Source organism: Paralichthys olivaceus, chromosome 2 (genome assembly GCF_024713975.1).
Source record: "Paralichthys olivaceus isolate ysfri-2021 chromosome 2, ASM2471397v2, whole genome shotgun sequence".
Lineage (NCBI taxonomy): Eukaryota > Metazoa > Chordata > Actinopteri > Pleuronectiformes > Paralichthyidae > Paralichthys > Paralichthys olivaceus.
In genome coordinates, this window is record NC_091094.1 from 25,405,013 (window position 1) to 25,421,106 (window position 16,094).

Sequence of the window (16,094 nt, forward strand, 5' to 3'; positions counted from 1 at the left end):
TCTGGCAACTCGAGTTTGAGGTAGCTTGGGGGCTAACATTAGGGGCTGCCAGAGTTACGTAGAGTGTGTGTTGCATCCAGAGTTAAATATAATGTTAACTAGGCACATGCAGCGATGTTTATGTTGGGGCAACTGTTTCAGTATAGGTCAGCCAGCGAAATGAGACACCAAAATCTGCATTGTGTAGGATTACGGCACACAACCGGCACATTGCTTATTCAGTTTATTTTCATTGTAGGCCCACAAGCTGCTTTTTGCCTACCACTACCATATGGAAGACAATATGCAAACAGTGCTCCTTATTTAGCATACAAGATATGTATGTAATCCACCATTCTGTGGTATGAAACAATACAACACATCTGCCACCAGTCGTCAATCAAACGGTTACTGCTGTCATTTTAAAATCTTAAAATGTCAGTCGCCTTGTCAGAGGGAGATGGGCCGTCACCCCAGCAGCGCTGACTGACAGATAGGCACATCAGATTTAAACTTCCTCCCTACTTTGACAGGAAGGAGCTCCATCTTCGGCGTGCCTTCCGAGCAAATGAGCAGGCTAGTGTTACACTAGGGCCGGCATCGAACATCGATTTAACATAACCACTGCACAATATGCATAGCATGTGACTTTAATTGGTATTTATGAGTGTGTGGAAGGAAATAATCAATTATTACAAGAACGGATGAGGGCAGGAAGTAGAGATGAGCCAGGGCGAGTGCGAAGGATAGCATGGGGAGAGGAGGTGAAGAAGCGAGGCTCTTCATCTAGAGGAAAATTAATGACACCACTGTACCTTCAGGCTGGAGTCCCAGGCAGGAGACCCTGGATGATTTCTCTGTGCTCCAGTTACCTATGAAGTCAAAGAAGACAACACTAAAACTATATCCTGCACCTCTGCACCTCTAGAACATAATTTAGCTTCTTTTAGCTCATTGTTTCAGATTGGCGGTCTGTAATTTTACCCCAGTTCTTTTGAAATCAAACAAAATGTGTCCAAAGCACTGTATGTCAAAACCTGTCAAGTAAAGCTGCCATCAAGTGTTTCCTCAGATTTTATATTATTTACTTATACTTCAGAACCAGTTTTTATTTCAATCACAGTTTTGCCAGTTCAGGACTATTTCATTTTGTCTGTCTGGCCTCTACGGCTGCTGTCTAGGACAAAAAGTGTGAATATTTTTCGGTCAAATATGAGAGGTATATATTTGGAGTATTGGATTTCAGCAATAGCTTCCTGAAAAAAAAAACGAATCAAAAAAACTGATAAATCCCCTGTGCTACTATTACACAGCACTGAACAACAGCAACAGGCTAAATCAATAATGTCAAACATCTAGTCAATGTTTTTCTTTTCCTTAGAAGTCAGCAGAGACCAACAGAGCACAAATATTTGACTTATAATCAGGTAGTCACAATCATAACTCAGCTGTTAATTATAAAACTGCATTTAATTGAAATTCTATGCAAAACGTTAGCTCACTTTACCAAATATCACTGACACATTGTTCCACCCAAACAACAGTTTGGACATTGAGGAAAGTTTAGCTGATGTGGACCACTGAAGCACTTATATTGCTGTGTCATTGTAAGTTGAGAGTTTTCAAACTTTTGAGGAAAGAGTGAATGTAGAAGAAAGTGACATTCCCCCCCAGGGAGAAGCCAAGAAAAAAGAAATGTCATTCCTGCTCCTGTACATCTGTGCCCGGCCTGAACCTAGACAGACTGAAGACAGACTGGTGCATACAAAGTAAGTGACCTTTCAGATAAGGCCTGGATGGTCTTTATAGTCACTGTCATTAATGTCATGGGGACTGTAACAATAGATCCATCATCATCAATCACTATGCCATGGGCTAGGGAAGGAGTTTAAAAACCTTTTCAACAATGACAAATGATATAAACAATCCACAAATATTCAAACATGAGCTTTCTGAGGAAGAACAAATTAAAAGTATTCTATTTCTAGTCCTGCAATTAACCCTGCCTACTAAAAGATTATTATGCGTTATTTACTTCAAGGTGCTGTTAAAATGTGTAGTTTTGTCTTGATAAATGTTCATAATATTTTGCCAACTCCATTTATATCAATATCGACATGTAGTTTTAGCTAAAAAACACATTGTTATCATAAGATATTGTTAATTAGAGGCCGACCAATTTATCATGGTGTGACTCTGACTATAGAATCCTTTAGCTGACATTGTATTGGGGTTTCTTAGTTTGTAACTTTTATTCCACAGATTGAACAATGCAGAAAAGATGTGCATTTATATTAACATTAACACGTTCCTTTTATGTTTCCTTATTTCTAGTTATTAATAATACATTTTAAAATATAAAACATCAATTACATTTCTTTGTTGTTAGGTTTTGATTAACAGTGATACACCATTCATGTTTGACATGAGGGATCGCTCACTTGTGAGGTTTCAGTGTTAATTGTGGTTTCTCTCCATAGTTTTTCTGTACTAATGTTGAGGGACAGGACACAGTCTGACAAAACTTCTACAGATTGCTGAGGTAAACAGTGTTTTGTGGTTATGGGGTTAGGAAATGTTTTACTCCCTAATATTGGTATTGCTCCTGAAAATCCCTGTCAGTCTCTATTGCTAACATCTTTAATTAATCACCATTCTAACGCGTTCATCTTCAGACCACATTGGAGGTAATATTACATGATTACATGGATAATATTTTTTTATCTGGCTGCTCCCAGGTCATGGATCGTGGTTGCCACTACTGCCATTGCCCTGCCTGACATCCACTCTTGTTATTATTATTATTATTCATAATTCTGTGATTAATATTAACTTGTATACTATTGTAGCATTGTTATAACCCACCACTATAGCTATTACCACCACTGCTAACCACTGCTACTGTCATCATTGTCTTTCATTGTAATTGTACAATATGTTTCTGTTGCTTAGTTCTGTACACGTGACATCCGTTGCACGTCTGTCCCTCCTCTGTGGCTCCCTGAGGTTTCTTCCACCTTCTTTTCCCTGTTCAAAGGGTTTTTTTGTGGGCAAGTTGTTCCTCACTGGAGCCGAGGGTCTAAGGACAGAGGGTGTCACTCCCTGTACAGATTGTAAAGCCCTCTGAGGCAAAATGTGTTTTGTGAATTTGGGCTATACAAATAAAATTGGATTTGATTTGATTTGATTTGAATATACAATGGACCCTTCAAGGTAGTCAATTGTCATACAAGGTCAAATTTAAAAAGTGTTGTTTATATTGTATAATAATCCTGTAAAGGCTTGGACACATGTTTTAATGAAGACCACAGTTAGCAATGACAAAAACACTTTTACTAGTAGCCCACAATAACACAGCCGTAGCTTGACTGTGTCTCAACAACGAGCTGAAGTTGGAGAACAACACATTTACTTTCTATTACTATGCAGCCTCGTGTAACGAGTAACGAAATACAGCTAGCTCGAGTACGAGCTTTACTTTTAAACTGAACCAGGAGTCGTGAAAACCGCAGAGCCGCACACCAGCACCAACCTCCCGTCTCCAGCCACTTACTTTCCCCGGTCCTGTCGCCCCCGCTCTCGGCGTGCGCCGCTTCGTCTTCCCCTTCTCCTTTTCTCTGGAGGAAGGATGGAGAGAGGAGAGGAGGTTGAAGCGGATCCGGGGGACGATGGGAGGCGAGGCTCGCCGCGAGGAGCGTCCGCCGCACGTTGAGCCCCCGAGCCGGGGAGAGGAGCTGTGAACACGGCGGGGCTCCTGCTCACAGAGCCTCGTGCATCGCCATGATGTGGGTCACGGATGAAGGATTGTTCTCCGGCTCTTCCTCACACAAGTTACCGTCCATCCCTGCGATGGTACGATCCGGGGAGAGCCTGGGTGTTGTGATAACCTACATTTGGTGAAGAGGAGCCCACTCACACTACTTCATGTATTTATAATAACGATATGTTGTGTGTTGAAGTGGGTGTTTTTCGGTCTCTCGGTGAATTTGAAGTTAAAGTGCCAAGGAGTGTTTTAAAAATTAAACATATCCAAGGAGGAGAGACAGATTTACATTAAATTAGGTTGAAAAATAAAATCTCCATGTACATAATCTTCATCTGATCTACAGAAGAAGAAACAAAGCACATCTGTGTGATCTGGTGTTTTAGAAACCACACCAGGGCCTACACTGCATACATGTAGTATATATACTTAAGAATATGTATAGTGTGTAGATAAACACAATATAAGAATTACATTTTCATCCTAATATTTAATCATTATTATAATCATATTTTAAAAAATGCATTCTTATTTATTTGACAGTGCTCAACACTCAAATATCAAGGAAAAGCACAGGTAGATTCAAGTTAATTACCCAATTTACACCAGCCTGGATCTTGACCACATGACATCCCATCCACACATTATCTATTATCATTTTAGTGGTGGGGGGTTGGAGCCAATCCTAGTTGACATTGTGTGAGAGGTGGGCATTAGTTTGAACTGGTAGCCAGTGTATTACAGAGCCATTATATACCCTTTTTACACCACAATTAGCAGGCATATGTAGGGTTTTTTAAATGTGGATAAAAAGTAAATTGACTCCTTTCCCCTTTTGTTTTCCCCCCGCTGCTTCATGTTTGACGTCACAAGCAAACTGAAAACTAGGACATCCCGCTAAATTGCCGTGTTCTCATGTCAAATTACCATCAATAGCATTCAGACCCACAGGAAATTTAGATTCTCCAATTATCCTGAGCTGCATGTGCTTGGACTGTGGGAGGACTTTAGGAAAACCTACACAGACACAGGGGGAACATGCAAACTCACACACAGAAAGACCCTGGCTGACCGCCAGGTTCAAACCAGAACCTTCTTGCTGTGAGGCGACAGCGCTATAATCAACCCCACATGAAGTAGCCTATCGGTCTAAATGCACCCAAGGGTTAGGCGGCTAGCAGTCATTGGCCAGCAGTGAAGATGAGATCAAATGAAAACCAAGACAACAGCTTTAGGGATGCAAGCGTGAGCTGGACTGAGTGATCTGATCCCGTTGTGGACACTGGTACACATGGTCGTACCAGGTGTAATGTAATCAGGTTAAATGATTATCTGGGCACTATTAGGAGATTAGAAGCATTTTACTGTCAACATCAATAATCGAGGCTGAATTCCAGTTCTGTTCCATTTGGCTCAAAGGGAGACTTGATGAAATAGAGCCTTTGTTAATATGAAAGTATTTTCAATTCCGGATCTGTTACTACTACTTCACACACACACACACTCATGTCCCTGTTATAACTCATTTTGGTTTTATTCATATTGACAAAAACCCCCACGTGTCAGATAAGAGACCTGGTTATTCATATCTCTGCATGATTTGTGCACAGCTGTGCGAGCAAATGAACCACAGCATCACAATAGAGGACACAGCCAGCAGTTCAATTTATATTACAATGAGAGTCCCCTTCACAGAGCAAGGCTGTACAATCCTTCCAGCATCAGTACAGTGTGTATAGTAGTGACTTTATTGATCATTCTGAAATAATTAAGTCAGACTGGCAGACTGCCCATGCCTGAAATGTACCCAGTACAACCTCAGAGCTACTGTCTTCTGAACAGATTGTGCTGCGTTCAGTTACAGCCACCACAGAATGCAGCGATTACATTTCTTGTAAAACTTGAGTTAAGACCAGAATATTTAAGTGTTTTAGCCATATACAGTCTATGGTTTTAGCATTTAAAAGTAAGAGCATGTATAATCTGCATGAACCAATAGCAAGAACTTCGAGGTCAAAGCCAAACAGCAGTGACTCCACTGTTAAGACCAACTAGTGCAAAGCTAATTGTGTTTAGTTTAAAATGATTTCCTTTAATAGCCTGTTTGTTGAAATGGAGAAAGCTGTAGTAGAAATAAGAATTATTTTGTTTGTAAATCTTACTTTCAGGATTCAGTCTACAGAACCCTGGAGCGTCACAAATGCCAAAATAGCTGTTTATTCAAACTTGGTGAAGCTTGATCGGTACACTGAACCCGAACTGGAGAATTGGTTGTCGTTGCTGTTGTCATGATCAACAACGTCACTTACGTTGATGAGTCTCAGCCGCTGCTGCTGCTGTAGAGCACTGGTCCCCTGTATATTCAAAGTTTATTAATATTGAACATATCCCATGTCCGAATTCCACCAAATTCAAAACTGCACCTCCTTGGGCCCTTAACAATATACATGCCAAGCGTGAGGTCAATAAGATGAACAAGTCTTAAGATTTTAGCCCCTCATATAGAGAGACAGATTTCTGGCATTATTCGACAGATTATAACTTTGAGATAGTGATGACAATGATTAACAATCTTCCAAAAAAGGTAAAAAGATCATATATATACAGTATATACAAAGTTTGTATGACTTCAAATCCCGCTTCTCAACTTTATTGTCCCTGTAAGTATTGGCCACAATATTTCCCCACACACATCATTCTAAAACCCATAGTCTACACTGTTTCAATTAGGCTGTATGGTTCTGTGTGATCGACAGTCCAGCTTTTTTGTTACCGTCAGTGCCTCTAGGAAATCAAGCCCAGCCTATTTTCCTAAAATTGGTCATTTTTTGCCTCCTGTCTGTGCTTCTAAATCCTTGCCCACCCCTCACCCCTTTCCCTTTCTATTTTTTAAGCCATACAGAGGGAATGTGGCCCAGAAATCCAGCTCTGAAGATGGGTACCAACTTGCTGTCAGCACTGCTTTCTGCCCCCCAGGGACCTAGCCTGATTACAGCACCATCATTCTCTCTCTTTTAGTTCCGGACACACACACACACACACACACAGTTGTGGCGCTGCTCTCTCCATGAACATCTGTACTTTGCAGCTCATTCAGTATGCCTTTTCAACAGCATTATTATTTTCTAAGAGCCACACATTTTCTCGTCTTCTGTCTCTGCTTTTTTCGGGCTCTGAAGTCTCCGAGTCTGAGACGGAGATCAGTGTGCTGATATTGTTGTTGATGACAGTTGGTCAGCCACATAATTGGCTTGTCGACACATCACTCTCTATCACTGATGTTTCATTTGGAGCAGAACATTGGTCTGGAGGAAAAAAATCCGCTGCTACATCTATAATTCAGTTGAGACTCAAACTATCTGCAGCCAGCAGTTTTTACTTGGCAATGCTCACAGCCTACAGCAGTTGGCACAGGTATGAGATTTGCCAGGAACTGTTACTGCAGGGGTTTGTTTCATAGCAGGTCAACAGGAGCTGTAATGGGGCCAGGGTGTTTTTTTCAGACTGTTTGAACCAATTGCAAAACTTTTAACAGAGGAAAACTCATTTGACAGAATATATTAAAACGTCAACTCACCAACTGGTGACCTCTTAATAGACCGTTTTCAGCCATTTTGAAATGCTCTGGTGTTAATAATGACATTAGCAATGTGATCTGTTTACGCACAGAGCCATCATTCATTTGATCAGTAACAGTACTATTTCATTTCAAAATGGCTGCCAGGAAAAATATACATGATGTGTCTTAATTCAGGGGGTGCAATGCTTTAGAGGACGCGGTCTACCCAGCTCACTCATGGACAGCAAAGACCCTAAAAATGAGACCTTATGATTTACAGAGGCTTTCCCTGATTGCCATCACCAGCTCATCCCACCCTTGTTGCTGTTGCCTAGCAACAGAGCTGAGGTTGGACATGCCGAGAAAGTTTTTATGAATGATACACAAACATTGAACATCTTGTCGCTTGCTGGTGCCATTACCTCTTTGTAAAACGTTTTGTCACTGAAGCCTTAACATTTTAGGATAGTTGGGCATAGGATGATCCAAACATTGGAGCCTTTGTTTTCCACAGATGGAGGGACATATTTGTTATCTGCATTTGAAGGAGCCTTTGAAATGGGACAGTCTAGTTGCACAGTTGTGACACAATTGGTCTTCAAATAAAGCCCCAAAAAGATGCAGCCCCTGAATTGAGGCACAACCAGTTCCAACATTACAACTGATGTGTTTGGCTGATTGGTTCAGTGGTGAGTTGCTGGCTGTCATTTCAGAAGTTAGAAATGGGAAGAGAAAGATGAACTATTTTAATGTATTATTCTCCTAACTATCTGATCCAATTTAAGTTTCAAATGTAACAATATAGCACAACAAAAGAATAAGATCAATGGTTCTCATGGTACTAACCCATTTTACCAAGCAGTAGGAATACTTCTTTGCAGCAGTGTATTTTTTTAGGCTCTTTGTAGGCCATCTAGCCAAATTTCCTATATAAATAATACATTAAAAACAACTTGTAACCACAGTATCCATACACTCTGCACTTTCAGTTATTTAGAGGCTTCATAATACTTTCTCACACACATGTTTTTAACAGTCCATAACTGTCCACAAGTCCATTCGTCTTTCTACACTCACAAAGGGTCAAGTGATCAATCCCCCTACCACAAAATACAACTGATATGGGCTGATTTTCAGAAGCCCAGAATATACCAAATGATGTCAGTGGTTGTTTACATATGATGCTTTTGTCAGTTTGTTGCATTACACTAGTGTTTTCTATTTTTTTCAGGTATAAGGTCTGCAAAGTTTAAAAATGTTCTGAAGTGTTTTCTCCGCATTGTCATGTCATGGTCCCCATAGCAGCTAGTCTGGCACACCCCCTAACAACACCAGATAGTGCTAGAGCAGAGGGCAACGAGTATTTTCTACATGTGCCAGAACAAGCTGTCCAATCACAACAGAAAGTGCCAGTTGGCCAATCTGACCAGACTGGGCTTTTTTTGCTTTAGAAAGTTTGATAAGAAAAACATAACATTTTCTTGGTCTGTTGTGTGAGCAAAAAAGTGTCTTCCAGGGGTGTAGCAACTTGTCCCTACTTTCAGTCTTTATGCTAAGCTAGAGCAATCACCTCATTACCTTATGCACTGAGATGACTTTCACATATACTGCTACTTTGCATGAAAGGGAAGCATATTTCCCAGGATATCACAATATTCTTTTAGCACTACAGCAATACTGTCACTTTATTAGAGTGTGCCTCCAACTCAGTTTGGAAGAAGGCCCTGTCATGTTTCATTGGGACAAGTCCTCCATGCACAAAAGAAAATGTTTTCCTAGTTTTACATGAAGTAGTATGAATAACCTGTGCCTACCAACCCCATCCAACACCTTTGGGATCAACTGGAACCCAATGTGAGCAGGTAACAGCTAACATGGCAGTTTGGAAGCAATTACCAGCTGCCTGGTTCCAAAATCTGTCTGAAAACTGAAAACTGAAATATGGAGGCTGTTAAAGTTGTGCTATCAGGAGTGTGCATTACTTTTTACATTTCAAACTACTCTAATAATTTATTGACCTCAGACATTTATTAAAGACACATTCATTAAACATTATCTCTCAGTGCAATATTGCATTATCTATTGAAAGTTCAGCTAGTCAGTAAGACCAGTAAGATGGGACACAATGTGTGAACTTAAGACAATGCATATTCTGATGAGTGAAGGCTACACGGCAGAAAAGTCTTCCCCATGCACAGAGACGAGTGAGCCCCGGGCAGAGCTTCACTTCTGGGCCCGTCTCGCTAACCGCCTGCCTTCATCCACTTTGATCACGCAGCCGAGGCGAGGAAATTCAGGAGAGCTCGACTTCAATCATCCAGTGGAGCTCCGTCTGTGAAGAGAGTCAGTGTAGTGTAGCGTTGTGTGCTAGGAGACTTTTGTATGGAAATTTGTTATGGGGCGGGGGGGGGGGGGGGGGCACCAAAGGTTGCTTTTCAAAAGAAACCTTTGAAGTTTAAAAAAGTGTACATGGATGCAAAGCAAGACTAGAATTTACAAGAGTAACCAGTCTGTGTCAGGCAGAAATGAAACAAAGATGAAATTCCTCAGTTATGACCTTCAGGTTTGAGTCAAACCGCTTTTCTTCCATTCCAACTTGAGAAAGTCATTTGACAGTTTGTTCTGGTTGTCCCTGTGAAGACTGATAGTCTCAGCACAATGGGATCTGATGTCCTCCATTACACAGCAGCCTTCCGAGTCTATACCTCTTTCAGATTTCATATGAAGAGATTTCAGCTGTTCCTACAAGATGATAAGAGTCAGCAAACAGTGTCAGAACTCATCCATCATAACTGCTACAACAGTGAAATGATATAACATCTACATCATTCAAACGGTGGTGTAACGCCTGATTTATTTGGCCACCTGGGGGAAGTGGAAACAAGCTGTGAGCACAGTGAAGCATAGTATCACATTTTATTATTATTTGATTTACAGCTAAGTAGTAGCAGTGGCTTACATACACATCCAGTAAGCACTGAGCAACATTATCATTCATCGAGAGTCTGATGGATAGAATTACATTTCTTTCTGCAACTTTTTGAGGCAAGATGTGGTCGTCCATTGAGGTTGTTGAATGCAGACAAGGAATGGAGAAAGTATTTAGGACAAAAATATTTAAAACAAAAAAAAAAAGTCTTCAAGCTGAAGATTGGGAGTTGATCCTCAAGTCATCCAGCTGCTGATGGTCTACTTCAAATATGTAGTGCTCACTGATCATGGACAACATTATACTGTATTTGTAATCCCAAGTTGTTGAAAGCAATGATTGTCAGCGCTATCATTTATGATGCACAATTTAAATAGTGTAAAAAAGGGAAATATATTCATCTACATTACACTGGGGTTATCGTAGCCAATCCCAATACCTTGATAATACCTAGAATGGGCTTCGTAACACCTATTGTCTTTTTCAGGATGAAATATTTGTTTTTCAGCATCAGCTGCTGGTACTGAAGTAACAGTTGGACATTGTATGATGGACATTGAAAAGCCATGCCGTCTGTGAGGACATCCAGCCAAGCTTCATTGCAGTTGACCCGTATTCACCAACAACCATGTGTTCTTCTTGCATTAGCAAGAAGGAATTGTAAGGACACTATTCAAAGGTACATCATCCTCTAGTCTATTTTTTATAATTTGTTAAAATAATCCTTGCCGTAAATCAGTGCCTTTCTGTTTTGTTCTCATATCATCTTGGCAGTTAGAGTTGCTTACATTTGACAGTGAGATGCAGTTGAAGCTTTCCCAACCTCTCACTATCTCATTTTTTCTCCCAAGCCTGGAAATGCATCAAAGCACAACCCACTTTCTCTTTGCACCAATCTTAAGGGACTGGACGGTTCAGACTGGACATGTCACTGCATACAGCTCTGTGTGAGCCATGCACCCTTTTCTGGATGACACCCTGTATGTGTGACAAAATAATTACAATGCTGTCAGGAAATACAAAAGCTAATGTAGCTAAAACAATTTGTTTAATGTAGTACAGTAAATGCCTGTGATACTACATTGTTTTGGGAGAATAAGCTGTATGTGAAAATCTGTGAGGGGCTGACGCAATCTTAAATACCCAATTCAACATGCACCTTGTAACCACCACCAGTCTCTGCTGGTGCTGGACAAGGCAAGATTATTGTATGAAAATTTAATATCAGCCTGGAGTGTCCCATTACTACTGAATGACATGTAATAAATTCACCATCCTGCTTGTCCAATTCAAATGTGTGATATCAGGTCTCTTGTCTACCCACAAGAAGTAATGATTTTACACTTTAAGAGCAAAACAGAAAGAAAACTGTGAATATTTTGCAGACTGAACTCAATTTGTAGTATTTTCCAGCATGAATGTGTTTTAATTGTACAAACAAACAATGGCAAGGTGTCTTAGGTAAATGAATTCTGAATAGTCGTCTTAACATTTTTCAACAAAATAACACGGCCATTAATGACAGCAGAGCCATGTCCCTGGTAACATTTCTGTCAATTTAAGGAATTGAATGACATATAGAGGAATCTACATTCTATAAGTGCACAATGAAAAACATGTACGTTTTTTATCGACTAAACCTATTGTAACTCCAGAAATCTCCGTCTGTCTACAGCTGTGTCGCATTTGGTGCAATTTGAACAAGGGATATGTTCTGCTGAGTCGAACTTCACTGAAATTGGAATAAACAGATGAACAGCTCTTTTTGCAGCAGTGAGTGTGCAGCTTCAGAGTTCTGTGGACTGAGTCCAGCAATTGTCTTTATTTGCCTTTGCTTAATTACTGCAAGTTACTTCTGCAGTTTCCGAAAGAAAGCTGCAACAGTCATCACCACAAGTCAAGCAAACAGCCCATTCCATACAGGCAGGTTCAGAACAGGCACTGTATTATTGTATCTTAAAAGCAAAAGTTAATAAGAGAAAAAGTGATTACATTACAGACAGTGAAGATAAACAATTAGACAATATTTCACCGACAGACCACAGACCACCCTGTCCACCACATGCACCAGGATTCTGACAAAGAACTGCACCACTGATTCACTCAGGTGTAATTTCATATAAACTCTGCAATACTTCAATGCCTGTCAATACAATAGCAGCCACTATTAGCCGGTTAACAAGTAAGTTGTTAAGTTCACAGGGCTTAAAGTATCCTTTAAGCTAACCAAATAATGTAGCATATCTGGCCTTGAAAGTAATGCTGGGTTACTTCTGTTGTTGGTAATGTCAGACATGCTTATGTTTGCAGCTTATGCTAGAGCAGACACACTAATGTACATACACATTTTGTGTTTTGAGTTTTTGCATATAAAATGCTGTAAAACATGTTCTCTACAACATTAAAGATGTTGTGACACTTGGCTGAGTTGCAGTGTTCTTGATCAAATCTTGACAGAATGGACCTTACTCCTAGTTGTCCCATAACAGTAGTAGATTGAAACACACATTACATCACACTTTCCTTTTCCATTTTCTGAAAGTTTGGTTAAGTTTGTTAGTTATCTGTGGATAAAGAAACATGATCCATTCAATTGCAGGCTTGTTCTAGTGTTTTGGTTTGAGAAAAAATGTTTAAAACATATCATCATCACTATCCCTTAAACTATTTAGTCCAGCCCTTTACACCAAATTTAATCTTTTGATGGATCATTAGAGCCATGTATTTACCAAACGTTTACATAATCAGCAGCTTCCAAATCTATCTAAAAGCCTTTTTTGAGTTTGCTTTATTCACACCAAGTAAATTTAACCTTGGTTACATACATACTGAATTACCTGATACAAGTAAGCATCTGTTTTCTTATGAGTGCTGGATATTTAATTTTGAAAGGCACTGGCACATCAGGAAACCATCCCTTGCACTGCACCGGTGGATGAGGATGTAGCTGTAATCCTCACAATACTGAGCACAACCTATTTTGGCATTCCACACCTCCTTCCATCATCCCCTCATCTCCTCATTTCCTCATCGCCTTGTCTCCTCTCTTTCCATCACATTGCTCCTTACCTTCCTACTGGACGGCCCCACCTACCACCACTAATTTCCAATGGAAAGCAGTCATGATGAGCTTCATCTTGTTGGGGGCCATGCTAATCATGAAAACAAGTAAACAAGTGGAAAGGTGAGCAGAGTGCAGCGCAATCAATATCGCTTCTGTGGTTGATTGGTGTAGAGGTAGAGAGTGCATGCACACACAAGCGCACACACACACACACACACACACACACACACACACACACACACACACACACACACACACACACACACACACACACCCCACAGTGTCATAGAGGTCAACCTGAACTAGACAATGAGGAGGTGGGATCAATGTTAAGTGGTTGTTGCTTGACATTAACACACGCAGGAATCTCACAAAGTAGGTCTGCTCTCTCTCTGACCTCTTTTCCTCATTTCCTCTGACAGCACACACACGCACACATGCACGAACACACCCACACAAACCTGAACATGCTCACATATATACATGAACATGCTCATGCCACACACACGTTCACACCTTCATGCACACTTAGACACACAGACAGGGAGTTATTAACAGTTTCTCTCCATTAGGGAGTACAGCTGCTGTTATCGTGCATTTCTGCTGCTTTACTCGGTGCGTTAATGGCACTAATTTCCCGGGAAGAGCCTCCACCTGGCTTCCATGCCACTCCATCAGCCTCTGATTAAAAGCTGAGTGTTAATACCAGCACTCTGGTGATCTGCTGTGCTCCTCTGTGTGAAGCAGGGCTTAGATTGGGCTGGTAGCTTGAATATCTGAAGAAAGCATCTGATGAGGATTGAATCGCTCCAAACAAAAAGATTTGATTTGTCTCATGAGCATTTTATGGAAGTGCAAGTCTGTAGAGTGGCAAGGCTTTTTATTGCAGTGACTTGTGGGATAGGTGACTCAGAGCAATAATATCATCCATTTTAAACAAGTTTATAAGCAAGCATTGCATCCCATGCATCTTGCCTTCAGATCAGATTTTTCAAGGTCATCTTGCAACAATTCAAAGCATCTTCATTACTTCTGTGGGCCCTCTGTCGTTCCCATAGCAACCCCGCTGAGCTGACAAATGAGAGGCACGAGAGTCGGCCTCCCACATACTTGGAAACACACACGCAGGAATGCGCGCACACTGAAAACAAATACACTTACACACACACATACTTGCATAATTACGTCTGGGGAAGCATCGCCGCATTGTTTAAAATAAACCAGGCATCAGAGGCGAGGTGTTGGAGTGAGATTGTCGTACACAAATAGCCCATTATGGCAAAAGTGGAACACAAGGAGTCTCCTATGAAAACAGAGCGTTCTCTCTCTACTCTCCAACTCTCTCTGCTCTGTGTCTGTGTTTCTCTGTCACTCTCTCTGTGGGCAGGCCGTGTGTGCTCTATGCTCGTTATCAGAACAAACAGAGAGGAGCATGGACGAATGGAGTACACACTATGTACCAGAGACGGGAGGATGAAAGAATTAAAAAAAAATGAGAGCAAATCAAACACCAGGCATGAGAGAAACACCAGGGATTTGTTTCTATTGGCGTACACCTATTTCCATAAGGAGCTTTGTCATTTTCATGCATTAAAGGCATCCTACACCAAAACACACCAATCCAAGGGATAGTCAGCCCCTGAAAAAAATTAATATCAGTTCCAGTCCATTTCAGATGTACGTTTTCCTGGAGGGACTAAATAAAGAAGAGGAAGAGACTCTCCAAAGGCTGCGATAGGCTAGTGATGAATAAGACATTGCATCAGAATTAGAGAGTCAGTGAAATCTCCTTCCTGTCTGTTCTGTTTGCTGTGAGACAAGGGAGGTATCATTACCAGCTCTGTCTTTTTATGTCCTTGGAAGTGTGAGTCCACAGCGTGACAAATGGTGAAATAAATCTAGCAGAAACAGTGCTGAGAGAATCTGCATTATAAAATCCCAAAACTGGCTTTGTCCTCAGGCTGAGGACATACTGAGGATTTGGTGTTGAAATGAAGTGTCCAGGTACTAATGTATTCTTCATAAGTACCTGCAGTCTCTATAGTATTTTGATGCGTTAACTGTAAAAAATATTTTCTTTGGACATTTTGGGTCTCTGGTGTAAAATCATTTCATTACCTCAAGTTGTCCTGTCCCCTTGAAGATATCTGTGATGGGAACAGGCGGCTGCAGACTCAGACCCAGAGTGAGTCTGAGTACGACGAAGGCAGCTGCACAGTCAGGCTCCAAGATAACGTTATCGTCTGCCTTCTGCTTAGAAATTGTCATTTTACACCTCACAGTAGCTTCATATGATTCAAATGCACATTTCTGATCTGTTTTTAGCATAGCTGGCATGCTTTAGCTTGTAAGGATGATTAGGCTTTTTGTTGTAATCCTGAATATCCTGCCAAACCCTGTTTAAAAAGCTTGATGGGACTAAAAAAGAGTTGCTCGATTATCTAGATGAAAAAAGGAATTAATTGTCAAATATTCTAGTTCAACAGCCAAATCTAATTAAACTGACAAAATTGGGCTGATCCCTATTTATAGCATGCAAACGTCATCATACAAACATATGGATGTCACCATTCTACACTTTATTCTCCAGTTTATTTGGCCTAGTACAAAATGTTGGGGGAAAAAAAATAAAATGTAACATATGCAATATAATTCATGGACTGATACATAATTATCAGATTTTTTATCTCAATTATCTTCTATTGGTCAGGCTTTACTACTTATCATACTGGGTTAGCATCACTTAACTGGTGTTAGCATACAAAACACAAAGTTAAGCTAAAGCTGAGAGCACAAAGTC

At 40.6% G+C, this 16,094-nt stretch overlaps 1 protein-coding gene across 3 annotated transcripts in view; it reads right to left on the reverse strand.

Annotated features, from left to right (window-relative positions):
- Positions 1-3,911, reverse strand: part of klhdc8a (kelch domain containing 8A) — a 48,375-nt gene extending 44,464 nt beyond the window's left edge. Inside the window, exons 1-2 of one of the 3 annotated variants that reach the window (XM_069513274.1) lie at positions 3,533-3,911; positions 795-851 (exon numbers count right to left, since the gene is read on the reverse strand). The gene's annotated coding sequence lies outside the window, so the exon portion shown is untranslated. The remainder of the gene's footprint in view (positions 1-794; positions 852-3,532) is intronic. The other 2 variants (XM_069513281.1, XM_020086564.2) reach the window with 2 other exon arrangements.
- Between the last annotated feature and the right edge of the window lie 12,183 nt (positions 3,912-16,094).